At 43.1% G+C, this 19,200-nt stretch overlaps 1 non-coding gene across 1 annotated transcript; it reads left to right on the top strand.

Annotated features, from left to right (window-relative positions):
• Positions 1-344: 344 nt before the first annotated feature.
• On the top strand, positions 345-416 carry TRNAY-GUA (transfer RNA tyrosine (anticodon GUA)). The gene has a single exon. It is a non-coding gene; the product is annotated as a tRNA-Tyr (tRNA).
• The last annotated feature ends 18,784 nt before the right edge of the window (positions 417-19,200 follow it).

The following is a 19,200-nucleotide window of genomic DNA, read 5'->3' as shown; positions in this document are numbered from 1 at the left end:
GATCTTCCCAACCCAGGAATCGAACCAGGGTTTCTTGCATTGCAGGCAGATTCTTAACCAGCTGAGCTACCATATGTATAGTGGTTTGTATTTGCTAATCCCAAACTCCTAATTTATTCCTCCTCACCCCTTTCCCTTTAGAGGCGATTGGTTTGTTTTTTATGTCTGTGACATGTCTTAATCATAGTTTTGGGAGTCAGGATGTCTCCAGCTTATGATTTTCTGGCTAGGCCTTGTCCACAGCTTGGAGAGCCTGCTAGTTCTTTGTGCCCTGGAGAAATCACCTGAGTTTGTTTCTTAATGATGACATCTATAACCACAGTTTTAGTCATCTTGTTACCAAGTCCCTGGTGGCTTAGACGGTAAAGCGTCTGCCTGTAATGCAGGAGACCCAGGTTCGATCCCTGGGGTGGGAAGATCCCCTGGAGAAGGAAATGGCAATCCACTCCAGTATTCCTGCCTGGAGAATTCCAAGGATTGAGGAGCCTGGTAGGCTACAGTCCATGGGGTCGCAAAGAGTCAGACACAACTGAGCGACTTCACTTTACCAAGTCCAAACTTGCTCTGCTCGCTGCACAAGAGGCCAGTGAATTTGAGAGATGAGGCGTTGCAGCAAGGACTATAAAAGCCTGAGGAGCTGGCAGACTAATATCTCAGAATAATCATCTTGTTGGGGTCTGGATGCCAGGTTCTTATATGGATCAGAGATGTGGGGGGAGGTGAGGAAACAAAGGAAAAAGGCCATTTGATCTTGCAGTGTCTCTTAGAATGGCAGGCCTCAGGCAGAGGGATGTGAATGTGTTAAGTTCTTCCTTCCTGCCATCTACGGGCAGACAGGGTTCTGAACAAAGACACTTTAGCTCAACGGTCAGGCAGAGGGGTAGGATCCTCTGAGGCAGGCCATTATATATGATAATAACAAAAGTGGCAAAAAAACAAGGGTTAAAGTTAAAGAAACATCTAGCATGGAAGTGTCAAAATTGACTCTTCCTTGTTACAGTCTGACTCTGGTTGATTAGTGTTAAGACTGAGGTCAGAGGGGATAAGAAAGGGAATAAAGTTTTGGGCTTTATTAAGGGGGAGACAGTTTCAGTCTTCAAATAGTCCCATTGAGGTTAGGGCTTCAACATATCAATTTTGGGAGGATAAAATTCAGTCTATAACAGAACTGATTTGAGCAACGGCTCTTCAATTATTAGGTTGCTTGTCTTCTGCTGCTTTAGCGGATATAGGTGCCACGTGTAATGTGGGGACACTGAGGAGAACGGGATGGTATTTTGGTGTCTGAAAACTGCCTGAGCCCATTGGGAATGTAGGCCTCACCGGTGTGAAGGAGGTATTTCCGCCTCCCCACCTCCCTTCAAAAGGCTTCCAGGATGGCCCATGTATTCTTCAAGTAAAGAGGGAGATGACAGCCCTCTCTCACCATCCATTGCTCACACTGCAGTCAGATGCAATTCTGAAATGCAGACCTAAGAAATGTACTCCCCAGCCTGAAATCCTTCAAAGATTTCCCGTTGTACTCAGGATAAACACGGGCTTCCCTGGTGGCTCGGATGGTGAACAATCTGCTTGCAATCCAGGAGACCTTGGTTCAAATCCTGGGTTGAGAAGATCCCGTGGAGAAGAGAATGGCTACCCACTCCAGTATTCTTGCCTGGAGAATTCCATGGACAGAGGCGCCTGGTGGACTGCAGTCCACGGGGTTGCAAAGAGTTGGACACAACTGAGTGACTTTAACTTTCAGGATAAACACAGTCTTTCATACCGCCTGCCCACCACAGTGTCTCCTGTACCCAGCATAAGGCAAGACACATAGCACAAACCCACAAATCCTTGGTGAGCAAATCAGTGATCAAACCAGTCCCAGTCTTCGGTGTGAGGCTTCTCCCATTGGCTCTGAAGTTAGCAGGCAGCTTGACAATGTTGAGTAAAGGCCCTAACTCCACATGGTTTGAGCCTGAGTACATTTGCTAGACAATCTGTGGTCAGATCTGATAGAAGTACCGAATCTTTGACTCCATTCACAGATGTATAGACAGGCAGGATCCACTCATTGCAAGAGGCTGTCAAGTTGTTGCTTGCCGGGGTCCAGCCCCGGTGGATCCAGGGAATTCGAAGGTGGGGACGGCATCGGCATCCTTGGAAAAATACATATTTAATTATAGATATATATAGAGATTAGAAATGGATAGTGTAGTAGGAAAATTAGTGGAGAAAAAGAGGCTGAATAACTTGGTTTACGTGGAATAGCATCCATGCTTCAGATGGGAATTCAGCCAGAAAAACGGGCAGCAAGAAAGAAACAACATGGGGGAATCAGTCTTTCTGGAAACTGATCCAATTTCTTTATTTTTGGGTTTGCTTATATACCTTTTGTTACACATAGGGATGAATACAGAGTCACGTGGGGGTCAGCAGTCCTGACCTTTATCAAAATCAGGTTCTTCACATAAAAAGGTCTTAGGGATTTTATATCATCTTCTGGCCATGAATGAGACCTGCTGATATTTTATGATCCTTTCTTTCTGATAACCAAAAAACTTATTTCTTCCAAGGGTGTTTTTTCTTAAACCAGGCACTACCCTCCAAATAAAGTTACATTCCTATAGGGTGAGGGTGTAGTGAGTTACAATCAAGAAAGGAATTTATTTAACCCAAGGTTAACATGATTAATCTTAAAGGTTAATACTTATTTCTCCTATATGCTTAAAGGTTAATACTTATTTCTCCTAAATGTTAGTTATATTCATTATAAGGGCAGGGGATATGGAGATTTAGCAGCAAACATCAGCCCAACAAATGAAAATCCTTTCACCAATGCTCCCCTTAAGATCTATTTAGTCTTAAGATAGTGATAAGGTTACATTTTTACATAGCAAGGACACAGTGATTTATAACAAAGTACAGTGATCTATTACAACAGAGAAAATTCATTAACTCAAAAAGTCTAGTATTGCTAACCTTAAAAACTACTATATTTCATTTTCTATATTCCAAATACATTGATTAATATATTCCCAGGTGCCTAAGGATATGGAGGCCTGGCGGCAATCATTTACTCAACAATGAGAAAAGCCCTTTGCTAATTAAGACTTTCAAAATACTCCAAAACTCTCTGTGCTGTTTATGGTTGAGAGGTAGTAAACAATCATGTGTGTAGTGGCAGGAGTATGGATAATCCTGTCATACAAGCTAGTTTGTCAGCAGAGAGGTTTGACCTAAGACACCCTTGTCACACCCAGGGCAGGGAATTAGCAGCAATTATTGGCACAACAAATGAAAAACCCTTCACCAATATAATTCCTAACCAACCCACTATACTAATAATTTCCAACTCCCCCAAAGAATTTGCCTTTACTAAGTCTAAAACATCTTGTGCCTCTCAGATTGGGAGGCTATAAACAATCACATGTGGCCAGATGAATCTATACAGGCGGGCTAGATAATCTTCAGAGGAGTCCATAAGCTGAAACACTCTTGTCACGCCCAGGAATTTTTATTGCCTTGGAGCTGCAAGTTAACTCCTTCTCTGAGAGAAACGGTGATGGGGGAGAGCCCCCCGTGAAGTCAGAAGTGTAGGTGAGAGCATAAAACAGATGCTGGTTTTGGGGTAGATGCTCGGGAACAGGGGGTTTCCTGAGGCTTGATCACGCCTTTGCGTATGCCAAGCCTCCTTCCTCATGACCTTTGCCTTGGGCGGAGTTCCTCATGCTGGCCCCCAGCAGTTGCTCATGGGCTCACTGTTGCTAAGATTTACAAGGATAGTTGGGGTACTTAGTGCCTACACATGCTGAGTCCTTCTCTGTCCATAAGGTGTAATTAACCCAAGCACCGCCACTTACCTGGTTAAAATACCCAGTTGCAAACATAGCAATTCAAAGGAAGTAAACAACCTCTAAAAGGATGGCACCGTGGTGCTGCCTATAACTTTCTCCTTGGATTTGTTTTTGAAAAATAGAATTAAAAATGTTATGGCTTTACGATGAAAAGAAAAATCCGAAAGCTGCTGGCCTGAAACATCCTCTTTGAGATTTACGTTGGGAGACAAAGCTTTTCTCTTTGAAAGTCATTTGTCTGATCTGTTTTGTCCTAGTTACTTAAATACCTTTGGAAGTGCTTTCCCATGTAGGAGGAGTGGGGGTGGGATTAGGTCTGATTCAGCATTAATGGAAATTATATGTGCATAAGGGAAGGAGAAAAGATCTCTCCACGGGCGGCTGGAGGCTGGCAGCAAATCCTGAAGTCGCCTGTAACCATTGGCTATCAAACACATCCTGTCTTTTCTTCCTTTGACTATCAGGTTGTCATGAGGCCTCTTAAAGATGTTTATAAAGTGTTGCTTTTGTACTCTCTTGCTCACATCTGGGGCTTGTGCCCCTGTTCTTAGAAGAGCCTCCTTCCTCTCGGGTCGCTGATCCCAGGCAGCAGGCACTTGACTTTCTTTCCTGATCCCAGCCCCAGGCTGCTCCAGGGAGCGCTTCTCTCCTTGGTTACTGATCACTCTCTTTTCTTTTGTTTTTTTGTAAATTCTCAAACTTCCTTTTTATGAATGACTTCTCGGCCTTTTGCAGGTGCCCCTCATTTATTCAGAACTCAAGGAGACCTGTACAAGGTAAGCAGTGTTGGCCCCATCTTGGAGGAACAGGGAGAAGGAGGCCAGGCCACAGAGAGGTCAGATGTAAGACCCAGGTAACGTGGCAGGCAGTAGCAGATCCAGGTGAGGGGCCCAGGGCTAGCCCAGTTCAGTGTTCATCCCGACGATTTACTTGCTTTTTTTTCTCCTCCCGAATCACTCTGAAGGCTCTAATTCAGGTTCGACTTCATGTCCTATGAGTTCTCTTCTAAAGCTATGTGAGGGACTTCCCTGTTGGTCCCGTGGTTAAGAGTCTGCCTTCCTTCCAGTGCAGGGCATGAGGGGGTCTATCCCTGGTCGGGATCCCACATGCAAGGAGCAACTAAGCCCACTCGCTGCAACTGCTGAGCCCGAGCGTCACGTCTAGAGAGAAGCCCTTGCCCTGCAACAGAGAGCTCACAAACTCCTACTCAGATCCAACGCGGCCAAATAAATATGTATTTTTAAAAAGAGAATATGGTCAATAATAGTGTAATAACTCTGGGTTGGTTTTAAAAGTTACCTTATATGTTTATTTTTGGTTGTGCTGGGCCTTCGTTGCTGTGCAGGCTTTCTAGTTTTGGTGAACCGGGACATCTCGTCACAGCGGCTTCTCTTGCTGCGGAGCATGAGTTCCAGGGCCGATGGGCTTCAGCAGCTGTAGCAGGCAGGCTCAGTAGTTGCGGCACGTGGGCTTTGTTGCTCCATGGCTTGTGGGATCTTCCAGGACCAGGGATCAAACTCGTGTCCCCTGTATTGGCAGGTGGATTCTTTACCACTGAGCCACCAGGATTGGTTTTTAAAAATAAATAAAGCTTTTTAAGATACAGGACCATGGATAAATCCCATCAGCTAGTGGCACCTGAGGCATGTATTTGACTTAAGTTTCTGACATGCCTGTTCCTTCCAAATATTGAATAGTTTCTTCTTTCTTTTTTCTCCCCAATCCAATCCAAGTTTCTTTCCAAGACTAGTTCCAGTAACTCCCACTTCTTCCCATGAAGCCTTCTCCAGACACTGTAACCTCCTGGATCTCTTAATTCTTAAGGTCAAGTGCCAATTTAAAATTTCATTGCTCTTTTCTGGTTTTGTTGGGATTTAATATAATTTCTTGTTTCCTTGAGGACAGGGATCATTTCTCCTCTACTTCTGACTTGCCTGTCTAGAGCAGTCATAGACAAATTAGGTGCTCAATGAGTAAGCCTGCATTTTTTTGTCCTAGGGGTAATTTTTGAGAGCAGTTTGGATGTAAAAGGGCCAGTTGAAAAACATATTAAAAACTCCAGCAGCCATGGGGCCCATGGACTGGAATAATCTGACTCATCCTGACATCTCTGATGCTCTGTTTACATATCCCTTCCCCACTGGCCAAGATATTAAATCATGGTGAAGGTTTGGGTTTTACCACAGTTTTGTTTTGGTGTTTATTCATTGGAACTTTTAAAATCAGGATTTGGACATAAACCTCATCCATATCAGTTTAAAATACAGATTCTCAGGACTTCCCAGGTGGTCCAGTGGTTAAGAATCTGCCTTCCAATGCAGGGGATGCAGGTTCAGTCCCTGGTTGGGGAACTAAGATCCCGTATGTCACAGGGCATCTATGCCTGAGCACCACAACTAGAAAGACGTCCCCACACAACCCCCAACACCAACACATATGCACTGCAACTAGAGAAAGCCTACTCACTACAACGAAGACCCAGTGCACCAGAATAAATAAATAAAATTTAAAAATACAGATTTTCAGGTTCCATCCCAGACCATCTGAGGCTTTAAATGAACTTTCCAGGTAGACTTGTAATGCACATTAAAGTTAAAATAAACACCATTTTCTGGGATTTTCATTGCTGATTAAAAAGATATAATTATGACATGATTTCAAAGCATACTGCCAGACAGTATTAAATGGAAGTTTCAGGAAGATATCTAGGCGACCCAAATGTTTTCTATTGCAATATGTAACGCATCTTATTTGCTAGCCCAGCTCATTTATATGGTCTCATGATTCTTCAGCTCCTAGCACCTTTTGGATGCATCACACTGAATATGTGTTTGAATCTTTAAGCCAATATCATCATCCCTAGGGTAAGTGTTCAGAGTCACGCTGGAGGGCTTTGGAAGTGCTAAAACAGGATTTCAGTCTGGCTGAGAAGCTTCTTGGATTTTCTAAGGTGCTTTCCTTTTGGTTTTTCCTTTCCAGCATAGGTTGACTTTCAATTTTTATGATGGAAAGATCACTTAGAACTGCCCCTTTCTTTCAGCTGTTGGAAATAGCTAATTAGGGTTGGTGTGGGTTGGTAGCTTATTAGCCCCCTTGGGTTTAATAGCTGCAAAGGTCAGGGCAGACTAGCTACTATCGCAGGGTCAGCGTGTGAGTGGCAGTTGGTCAAGAAAGACAAATATGACAAGATGGGGATCAAAGCAAGTTTATTATTACAAGAAGTGTCACTCAGATAATAATGGAACTTAACCAGTGTAAAATCACTCAAATCATGACCTAGCCCAAAAGGAAACTAACCTTTACACTTCCAGAATTTATTGCAGCACTGTGATTGTTTGGCCATTAAAATGTCACTTGCAGCATGAAATAATTGAAGATGCGAACTTCAATATGAAATAGTTCTTTAATTCTTCTCAAAATATTCCAGGCATTATTGAATGACCAGTTTAGATCTCTGGAGAAATAATTATGATATAAGACCTCTTTGAAATGTAGACCCACCTCCCTGCCTCTCTTGCTCTCCCTGCCCCCCCCGCCCCAAGCTCCTGAATAATTTTCTTAGGAATCATTTTAAGAACCATGCTAATGATGACTTAAATTTCTAGTTCTATATCTAAGGCTGATTATTTCTGGTAACAGTGTATCTCTACTGTCGTTCTATATGGAAAGATGGCCTTATTCTAGGAAGATAGCCTCTATGGACCTGTGGAATTTCATCTTTCATTTGATCACTTCACTGCTTCTTGAGACAGAACACTGAAAGCATTCAGATCAAAATACCATATGGCCATGCCATCTCAGTCAACTATCATTAAAATACTTATGGCGGCATAGAAACAAAGACATGGAAAATGGGGAAATTTACAGTGATGATTCAAAGGAACACTGGTAGAGGACAAACGCCAGAATCTTGGAGGAATCCCTCCTCATGACGTAAAAGGCAAATGCAGTAGATTTAAGGAATGCCTTATAGCACACTTTGGTTTCAGATCATGCAAGAATGACAACGGAAAGATATAAGGAGACAATGTACTCTTTACCGCCTTAGACAGAGACCTCGGGATTGTACCCACCAGAAAATAGCATAGTTTCCTGACCTTGCAGGTATTGACCCATTAAGTGACCAGAGGACTCTTTTCCCATTACTTCCCAAACTCACTGCCTCATTTTTATGCACGCATAAGAGAAGGTAATCCCGGACAACAATGAGAAGGAATAAGAAAGATGCTGTTGATTAGACATTAATTATGTTTTGATAGATGCAGTATTTTACTTTAGTTTGAGGTCCTCCAGAAGCCAACACTGGACGGTAACACAAATTGTTTACTTGGGAAATGATCAAAGGAAAGTGTGGTAGGAGAGTTAGTCATGCAGGGAGGAGAGGGAAGTAAATGAAAACTCTTGTGAAGCAAGTTAGCCCTGTGGGTGACTAGAGTCATCCCACCTAAAGAGATGAAGGAGCCGGGATAACTATGCACACGCTCCTTTAGAATTCCTGCCTGGAGAATTCCGGGGACTGAGGAGCCATTGTCCACTGGGTTGCAAAGCGTGAGCATGACTGAGCGCCTAGCACTTTCACTTTCCCATTAGTTATTAGGTCAAGGTGACTCCTGAGGGCCTGGCGTCACTTCCCTGGTACATCTGGGTGCTATGCATAGGAGTGGAGTTGCTCTGTAGGCCAGAGGAAACCCCTAGGCAAAGAAACCTTGGTGCTGACAGGGAGGCAGTTGATGTGCTCTGAAGTGCTCAGGATGAGAGAGGCTGGGCAGGCCACCAACAGCATCTGCTACAACCCAAACTCTGCACCTCTCAAACCCTGTGCCCTGTGTTAGGGCCCTGTCGTTGTTTCTCCAAGGTCATGAAGAGAAAGCAAAAGAGCCTACAGCAGGAAGACGGGGGGGCCAAGGTCTCAGTGTCTGCTACCAGGGTTGGTCCCAAGACGTTAATCCATCATCTCCCTCCTCTTCCACTCTCTGTGGAGGGCCCTCTCCTCAGCCAGAATTTCTGCGGGTTAGGTGGCTTGTTTGGTGGAGAAACCCAGTTCTTTATGGGTTACACTGACAGGTCCGAGTCCCAGGTTATGATGGATTTCTTCTGTGTAACTGGTGTGGTCTGGTGAGTTTGATAATACCTGGCTCATACAAGGCGGTGCTGGTTGCATGGTCCGTTGATGCCCCATGTTCAGGCCCTCAGCTATCCCATGGGCCCAGAAGCATTCAGGAGCTGCTTTCTGCCAGTGGAGAGCCCTCTGCTTCAGATGCCAGGGGCGTGCGCCCAACCTCAAGGGGAGGGGTCTGCGTTGTGATTCTCCTGTGGAAGCTCATCAAAGACTCTACAGGCGTGAGTGCCATAGGACCCTCTGGTCATCGAGCCTAAGCACTGGGGTTGCTTGTACCACACCTGGGCCAGCTGCAGTGTTCTCTCTTGCTTCAGGCCCACTGTATCCATTTGCTTGAGATGTTATAACCAAATACCACAGATTGGGTGGCTTAAACAACAGAAATTCACTGTCTTGTAGTTCTGGAGACAATAGGTCTAGGTCAGGGTGTTGGCAGGTTTGGTTTCTTTTCAGGTCTCTCTGCTAGGATTGCTCATGACCGCCTCCTTGCTGGGTCCTCAAATAGCCTTTCCGCTGTGTGTGTGCCCCTGATGTCCCTTAGTAAATCCAAATTGCCTCTTCTTATAAGGATATCAGTCAGGACCCACCCAGGTTATCTCATTCTAACTCAGTCACCTCTTTAAAGGCCCTATCTCCAAATACAGTTGCATTCTGAGGTACTGGGAGTTAGGGCTTCAGTATATCAATATGGGAGGACGCAATGCAGGCCATAGCAAGCAATCAAAACTGACAGCCTTCCAAGTCACTAACAGAGTTGGAGGAGTATTCAAGTGCAATGTATGCACATTCTTCAAGATTTGAAAAGTTCTACTGAGCAGAGTTTCACTTGTTTAGTGATCAGAGGTACAAAGTACACTGATTTGCTTCTTGGAGCGACCCGGCAGGTCCCAGACCACTGGACCCTTGAAAACCTAACTGATCAAGGCAAAGAAGTTCATACCATCTCTCTAATCCATGTGGGCATGACCCTTGCATTCAGAGTACTCAGCATTTCCGCTCCCCAGGCATGATTAAATGATGTCATGGGTACAATGAAACACCACAACCTTGAACAGAATACTCAGATGATCAAGATCCTGTTCAACTCCATTGTGACATAGAGCAGGGAGGTTAACATAGCCCTGAGGATATGCCAGTGAATGTATGTTTCTGTCTGTTCCAAGTGACAGCAACTGCTTTGATCCTCCTTTCTCGTGAGGGTTGAAAAGAACACATTTTCCGATTCAGTAGCCTTATATCAAGTGCCAGAGGCCGTGTTGATCTGTTGTAATAAATAAAGACGCTGCATCTGGAGCAGCAGCTGTGGTTGGGGTTACTGCTTGGTTAAGTTTGTGTTAGTCTACCACCAGCAACATGATCCAGTTGGCTTTTTCTAGGGGACAGACTAGGGCTTCCCTCGTAGCTCAGATGCCAAAGAATCTGCCTGCAATGCAGGAGACCCAGAATGGATCCCTGGGTTCGGAAGACCCCTGGAGAAGGGAATGGCTATCTACTCCAGTGTTCTTGCCTGGAGAAGTCCACGGACAGAGGAGCCTGGTGAGCTGCAGTCCTTTGGGTCACAAACAGTCATGCACGACTGAGCGACTTTCACTTCCACCGTTTTCACAGGGGTTAGACTGGTGACCTAACTGGGAATGTGACAGCTGCCATCCCAGCTTCCTGAAGTCTTTGAGGGTCTTGGAGGGTGGCCCTCATTTCTGCCACTTTACCTATGATTGAGCATTGCTTCTGATTGTCTTGTCAGGAGTAGATGGGGACAATTTCAAGGTTTTCACCTGCTTTTCCTGTAATGCACCCATCAGGGTCCAGTCAGGCGATAGATGCTACACAACTTATTAAAAAAAGAGAATTTAATTTAAAGAATTAAGTGGTTTTGAAAAGCGGAAAAGCAAAGAGAGAACATGAAGATATTCCAGAAACTGCAGGTGGTGATTATTATTCTTATGGCTGGGGGAATAGGAGAAGAAGATGGAATTTATCACTTAGGTGCTTAGAATAGGAGCTGAAATTCAGACGTTTGAAAGGGGCCACCTCTCAGCTTGTGATGATGACTCTGAGCTGAAAGGAGGGGGCCATGGGCTGTGGTCCAGAACTCTGAGGAGGCCCTGGCCAAATTGGTACTGGGGTTTCCATGGGCCTCTATGAGACCCATGCAGGTGAGAGAGAGATCCTCTCTATGAGATCCTGCAGGTACTGGAAAAACCATGAATTGGATTCAACTGTTGTGATGGCAACCAATTGCCAATGCTGGGGTGAGGAATGAGATGAAGGAAATGCTGACAGGAACATGGAGCAAATCGGAAGCACAAGTCTTCTTACTCTTAGTATCCCATATTGGCAGAGCTGAATGCAGAGCTACCTGATAAAGCAGAAATGTGGTTTTCAGAGGTCCAGTCCCAGCATCATAGAGCAGGACATAGGAAAAGGGGTGAGGCTGAAGTTGAAAGACAGCAGCTTAGAAAGTAGCAGAGGGCTCTTCTGCCCCAAGTCAGGCCATCAATATGAGAGTCTACCAATGAATATTCATCCAGCTTATGCATTTAAGAACTAGGGAGAACTTCCCTGGTCATCCAGTGGTTAAGAATTTGCATGGCAATGCAGGGGACACAGATTCGATCCCTGATCCAGGGAGATTTCACATCCTGCAGGGCAACCAACTAGTTGTACCACAACTACTGAGCCTGAGCTCCAAAACAAGAGAAGCCACTGCAATAAGAAGCTTGTGCACCACAAGAGACAGTAGCCTCTGCTCACTGCAACCAGAGAGAAACCTGTGCAGCAACAGAGACCCAGCACAGCCAAAAATAAATAAATAAATAAAATGTAAAAAAAAAAGAAAAAAGAACTAGGAAAATGACCACAGGGAAGGTCTACAAACACACCAGAACTCTTAGGTAGGCTTGACCCCTGATCCCACGAATGGCCTGGCCTCCAGTGCCCCCTCTGGTGGTATTTTGGGTCCCTAAGTGTTATTGTCAACCCGTATCCCGTACCCAGTAGTTTTTGAAAAATCATGTGTAGATTCTCCTTTCTCTTGTGTACAGTTACTCAGGTGAATGGCTCTGTTGCTTTGGGAAGAACTACTGGAATCACCCCTGTGGACACTAGCTGTGGCGATGCAGAGCTCTCCACAGGGAGACCCAGCCATTCTTTCAGTTGGCTGGTTCTGGATCTTCTGAAAGTTGGCTCAGGTCTGGAAGCTAGTGAATGGCCGTGGCTTTCCATCGGTGTAGGTGAGAAGCGGCACACTTGTTGTCTGGCCATCTATGCTGCCCTCAGGAACACCATGGCAGCCCCAGGTGACACTGTGACCTTGCCTCCATAATGATGATGGCCCACTGTTTCCTCTGCTGGCTAAGTTCTACTGCCTGACCTCTGGTCTTCTGGAATCTCATCATCGCCACTGACACTAGGAAGTCCAGTGGTGGCTTTCCTCTTTAGGCATTGGCAGTATGAGATGCTAGAGATACTGCTGAGCCCTGTCAAACTATGTCATATCTCAGTTCATGGCCAGAGAATCTGTTAATCGATGACATTGTATAAATTATCACCACCCCGCTCCTCATAATGCCTGGATTCAAAGCTTGATTCTTCTGGTTATTTGTAGTATGTCCTTGGGCAACTTACTCAGTAAGTCAGTTTCTTTACTTGTAAAATGGGAATAAAAGTACTTACCTTTGAGCCATTGGTTGGATTCAGTGGGTTAACATGTAAATTGCTTAGAACAGTGCTTTATATATCATTAGCCTTTACAGAATATTAACTATTATTAAAGTAAAACTCTTAAGAATGCTAACCATTTTTGTTCAACATCATTCTGGAAAAGATAAAAATTAATTAGACTAAAAAATTAAGTGGGGTCAAATATTGGGGAAGAAGAGATAAAATTATTATTATATATGAGTTATAAAACTGACTACCTGGAAAAAGCCAAGAATACTAATGAAAAAATCTTCAGAATTAATGAGAGAATACAGTAAAATCCATAGTTTTTTTTTTTTTTAACATTCAAAACAACCATCCAAAATATAAAATAACATCTGCTGGATCCTGGAAAAAGCAAGAGAGTTCCAGAAAAACATCTACTTCTGCTTTATTGACTATGCCAAAGCCTTTGACTGTGTGGATCACAATAAACTGTGGAAAATTCTGAAAGAGAAGGGAATACCAGACCACCTAACCTGCTTCTTGAGAAATCTGTATGCAGGTCAGGAAGCAACAGTTAGAACTGGACATGGAACAACAGACTGGTTCCAAATAGGAAAAGGAGGACATCAAGGCTGTATATTGTCACCCTGCTTATTTAACTTATATGCAGAGGACATCATGAGAAACGCTGGACTGGAAGAAACACAAGCTGGAATCAAGATTGCTGGGAGAAATATCAATCACCTCAGATATGCAGATGACACCACCCTTATAGCAGAAAGTGAAGAGGAGCTAAAAAGCGTCTTGATGAAAGTGAAAGAGGAGAGTGAAAAAGTTGGCTTAAAGCTCAACATTCAGAAAACTAAGATCATGGCATCTGGTCCCATCACTCCATGGGAAATAGATGGGGAAACAGTAGAAACAGTGTCAGACTTTATATTTTTGGGCTCCAAAATCACTGCAGATGGTGATTGCAGCCATGAAATTAAAACACGCTTACTTCTTGGAAGAAAAGTTACGCCCAGCCTAGATAGTACATTCAAAAGCAGAGACATTACTTTGCCGACTGAGGTCCGTCTAGTCAAGGCTATGGTTTTTCCAGTGGTCATGTATGGATGTGAGAGTTGGACTGTGAAGAAGGCTGAGCGCCGAAGAATTGATACGTTTGAACTGTGGTGTTGGAGAAGACTCTTGAGAGTCCCTTGGACTGCAAGGAGATCCAACCCGTCCATTCTGAAGGAGATCAGCCCTGGGATTTCTTTGGAAGGAATGATGCTGAAGCTGAAACTCCAGTACTTTGGCCACCTCATGTGAAGAGTTGACTCATTGGAAAAGACTCTGATTCTGGGAGAGATTGAGGGCAGGAGGAGAAGGGGATGACCGAGGATGAGATGGCTGGATGGCATCACGGACTCGATGGACGTGAGTCTGAGTGAACTCCGGGAGTTGGTGATGGACAGGGAGGCCTGGTGTGCTGCAATTCATGGGGTTGCAAAGAGTCAGACACGACTGAGCGACTGAACTGAACTGAACTGAAATCCTTATGAAGGTCACAGTACTTGTATAAAGGAAACTGAAACTTTAAAAGCAGCTAGATAAGGGCTTCCCTGGTGGCTCAGGAGTAGAGAGTCCACTGCCAATGCAGGAGACATGGGTTCGACCCCTGGTCTGGGAAGATCCCACATGCCAAAGAGCAATTAAGCCCACAGCTGTTGAGCCTATGCTCTAGAGCCTGGGAATCACAGCTATGGTGCCCTCGAACCCTATAGCCTGTGCTCCACAAGGAGAGAAGCCACTGCCGTGAGAAGCCCATGAACCAAACTGGAGACAAAAATCTGAGCAGCATCGAAGACCAAGCAAGACAATGTATAAAATAGATAACCAACAAGGGCCTACTGTATAGTACAGGAAACTATACTCAACGCTTTGTAATAACCTCTAAGGGATATATATGCACACACATGTATATAACTGAATCATTTTGCTATACATCTGAAACTAACACAACATTGTAAGTCAGCTATACTTCAAAAAAAAGAAAGCAGCTAGACAAATGGGGGACTGTGTTTCTGGATGATAAATCTCACTATTGTAGATATATGAATTCTCCTCAAATTAATTATAAATTATTTACACAATCCTTGCCTGGTGGCTCAAAAGGTAAAGAATCTGCCTGCAATTCAGGAGACCTGGGTTCAATCCCTAAGTCAAGAAGATCCCCTGGAGAAGGAACTGGCAACCCACTCCAGTATTCTTGCCTGGAGAATTCCACAGACAGAGGAGCCTGATGGGGTACAGTTCGTGGGATTGCAAAGAGTTGGACATGACTGAGCGACTAACATTTTCACTTTCAATAAAATTCCAAACATTATTTTTTAACTTAAGAATGAGTCTTTAGTTTATCTAGGAGAATAAACAACGAGAACAGTAATAACACGTGTTAAAATAAGAATAGCGGTATATCTACCACTGCCAGATGTCAAAACACATTTATAAAGTCAAATAATTCAAATATTTTAACTTTTAGATAAATAAAAAGAAAAAAAATAGAAAAGCTTTAAAAACCAATAAAAGATGTTGTTGTTGTTCAGTCGCTAAGTCATGTCCGACTCTTGGCTATCCCATGAACTGTAGTACACCAAGATTTCTGCCCTTCACTATCTCCAGGAGTTTGCTCAAACTCATGTCCATTGAGTCAGTGATGCCATCCAACCATCTTATTCTCTGTCACTCCTTTCTCCTCTTGCCTTCAGTCTTTCCCAGCTTCAGGGTCTTTTCCAGTGAGTTGGCTCTTTGCATCAAGTGGCCAAAGTATTGGAACTTCAGCTTTAGCATCAGTCCTTCCAATGAATATTCAGGGTTGATTTCCTTTAGGATTGACTGGTTTGATCTCCTTGCAGTCTTATATAGAGTTAATGTGTAGCAAAACTTCCATTTGAAATTAGATAAGAAAAGGTAGCTATAGCCATAGATGAGTTTTTACCAGCCATCTAATCACCTGGGAAACAATCTAGTTCCGTAACTCATTATTTACCCCGAAATAAATTCTTAAAAAATTTTTTTTATCAAATATAGTTGATTTGTGTTATTGTGTTAGTTCCATAGTAATGCTTAACTGATAAAAAAAATTAAGCATAGAAATGAAGCCAAAAGAAAAATAAAGCTAGATAAATATTACATAATTTGGGGGTAGAGAAGGGCAAGGACTGTGTAAGGTAGAAAAGAAAGGACAGACAAGAATAATAGATTTAAAACACAAAATTAGAAACTTTTGGTGTTATATAATATAACAAAACAGAAAGGAAATATATTTATAAAATAAATGCTAGGCAAAACACTGATTTTATTTTAATAAGAAGAGCTCTTACAAATTTATGGGAAAGATATAAACAGTTTAGTATAAAAATGGCAAATAGCCTGGATGGACAAGTCACAAAAGGAAAAATTATTAATAGTATATACAAGTATATGTATGTGCTTAAGAATCAAAGTGGGTTTCCATGGTGATTCAGATGGTAAAGAATCTGCCTGCAATTTGGGAGACATTGGTTTGATCCCTGGGTTGGGAAGATCCCCTGGAGAAGGAAATGGCTACCTACTCCAGTATTCTTGCCTGGAAAATTCTACGGACAGGGGAACCTGTCAGGCTACAGTCCATGGGGTCACAGAGTTGGACATGACTGAGTGACTTTGAGAGAGAGAGAGAGAGAAGAATAAAAATATAGAAGTGAAAGCAAAGAAACAGTATTACTATTTTTCTTTTTGGTATCACATCAGCAAATTATCATTTAAAAGTGATAATATCCAGTGATGGTGAGGGTGTTGGCAGAACAGACATTTCCATACCTAGTCTGGAGACAATTAACAGCTGCTTCATTTCTAGAGGTAATCTTGGTACTATGACGCTAAGTTTTAAAAGTGTGCCTTATGGAATCCATCCTGAATAAATTGGCAGTCTTCTTGCAAAATATACATGTCAAAAAAAATGTTCCCTGTAGAATTCTTATAAAGGTGAAACCACCTAATATACACACACAGTGGATTTATAAGTTGTGGAACATTTTGTGCTAGGATACTATATAGCCATTAAAAATCAAATTTGCCATCTCAGAAGAATGTTTACAAAAACTTCAGTTCAGTTCAGTTCAGTCGTTTAGCCATGTCCAACTCTTTGCAACCCCATGAATCACAGCATGCCAGGCCTCCCTGTCCATCACCAGCTCCCGGAGTTCACTCAAACTCACAAGTTGGTGATGCTATCCAGCTATCTCATCCTCTGTCGTCCCCTTCTCCTCCTGCCCTCAATCCTTCCCAGCATCAGAGTCTTTTCCAATGAGTCAATTCTTTGCATGAGGTGGCCAAAGTACTGGAGTTTCAGCTTTAGCATCAGTCCTTCCAAAGAACACCCAGGACTGATCTCCTTAAGAATGGACTGGTTGGATCTCCTTGCAGTCCAAGGGACTCTCAAGAGTCTTCTCCAACACCACAGTTCAAAAGCATCAATTCTTCGGTGCTCAGCTTTCTTCACAGTCCAACTCTCACATCCATACACGACCACAGGAAAAACCATAGCCTTGACTAGACGGACCTTAGTCGGCAAAGTAATGTCTCTGCTTTCGAATATACTATCTAGGTTGGTCATAACTTTCCTTCCAAGGAGTAAGTGTGTTTTAATTTCATGGCTGCAATCACCATCTGCAGTGATTTTGGAGCCCCCCAAAATAAAGTCTGACACTGTTTCCACTGTTTTCCCATCTATTTCCCATGAAGTGATGGGACCGGATGCCAAAACTTGCTAAGTGACAAAAGTATGTATAAAATAAATGTGTAGTATGCCATTAGTTTTGTAAAAAATATGCACATGTATGTATGTATATACAAAGAAAAAAGACTAGAAAGATGTGAACCACAGTTACCCCTGGGTGTGGAAGAGCGAGTAGTTTTTTCCGTCATACTTTTTATATTTTCCAAATTTTCTGCATTGAACAAATATTAGCTCTACAATTAGAAAAGGAAAAAAGTGAAGGAAATCTAAGGGCTCCATGACTCAGCTGATCTCTGCTCTCAGGTTCCAAGCCTTAAGTTTACATGGAAGTTCTACAAAAAGCAGTGAAAATAACAAGTATGTAGTGTAGCCCAATATAGTGGCAATGTCTTATACCATAACAAAAAAGAGCTTGAAGCCCCATGAGATTCTCCGCCACTCTTTTGAAAAGCGGTTTTTCTATATAACGTCTTCTTACTATTAAGAAATTCATTTTGCTGTCAATTGGATGACTAGTTGTCCACCAAAGTTAATACTGGGGGCTTCCCAGGTGGTGCAGTGGTAGAAGATTCTGCCTGCCAATGCAGGAGGAACAGGATGCCAATTCGATCCCTGGATGGGGAAGATCCCCTGGAGGAGGAAATGGCAACTCATTCCAGTATTCTTGCTTGGAGAATTCCTGGCTCCTGGACAAAGGAGCCTGGCAGGCTATAGTCCATAGGGTCACAAAGAGTCAGACCCAACTAAGCATGCACACACGCAGGCAAAGTTAATATTAATGCATCTCTTTACCTTCTGTAGCTTAACTGGGGAAAAAATGAGAACAGCTGTTCTGTACCTTCCTCCCCCTAATTCATTCTAGTGCAAAATAAACCCCAAGAAATGGGATTTAAAGGTCTCCCGTTCTTCATTCCATCTGAGTTCCTCCTGCAGTTCCTTCTTCCGTTTGGATGGTAAGCCAAGGGTACTCATACTTTCTCACCAAATGAAGACACGCTCCTTACCATGAACTGGCCTTGGCAGTTGGAGCTGTTTCATCAATAGTCTGAGTTTCTGGAAAACAATTTAAGCTGGCTGCAATATTTCATCAGAAATGTTCAATATCAGTGACTGATGGGCCTCACAGTGGATGGTGTATTCATAATTCATAACACCATCTATATTCGACAGAGGCCATGCTGAAGTCTCAGTATCTTTATTAAGAGGGAAGAGGAATAAGCATGCTTAAAACAAGTAGAGCTGAAGCCATTGTTACAAATGGTTTTATTTTTCCAGGGGATGGAAAAGACTAAATCAGTGACAACAGCAGCTAGATCTTTCTCCCACAATGCAAAGAACAATGCATGGCTGCTACTGATCTATTTATTTCACTTGATGGAGTAAACCAGGATGACTAATATTGTTTTCATCTATGCATCTGGTGAGACCCGAGATATTGATATGTAAAAGCACTTAAACACACACTGTTATGGCCCAGAGCTGTCAAGAGCTATTTTGAATTAGAAAGAGCTGGAAATATGCACTTTGGAAGAGATCTGCCCAACAACCTAGCACTATAAATAGTCTAGAGTGACCCTGGCTTGAAACTCAGGTTGGCCCAAGGCCTAAGCTCCTCCCAGAGGACTAAAACCCAGGGGAATAAGGCAGAAAAGAAATCAGGCATTTGTCTTGCTGATTCCCTGGTCATTATCATATTCTCAAGAAAAGCCTATTGGCTGTCAATAAGCAGTTCATCTCTTCCCTCCCTCCCTGCCTCCCTCCCTCCCTAAAACACAAATCACAAAAGTAAGTAGAACAAAGCTTTCCTGGTTACTTTCTGGCATTGGTTA

The sequence above is a fragment of the Capricornis sumatraensis genome, chromosome 18 (assembly GCF_032405125.1).
Source record: "Capricornis sumatraensis isolate serow.1 chromosome 18, serow.2, whole genome shotgun sequence".
NCBI classification, from domain to species: Eukaryota; Metazoa; Chordata; class Mammalia; order Artiodactyla; family Bovidae; genus Capricornis; species Capricornis sumatraensis.
This window is presented reverse-complemented; position numbering and strand designations above follow the sequence as displayed.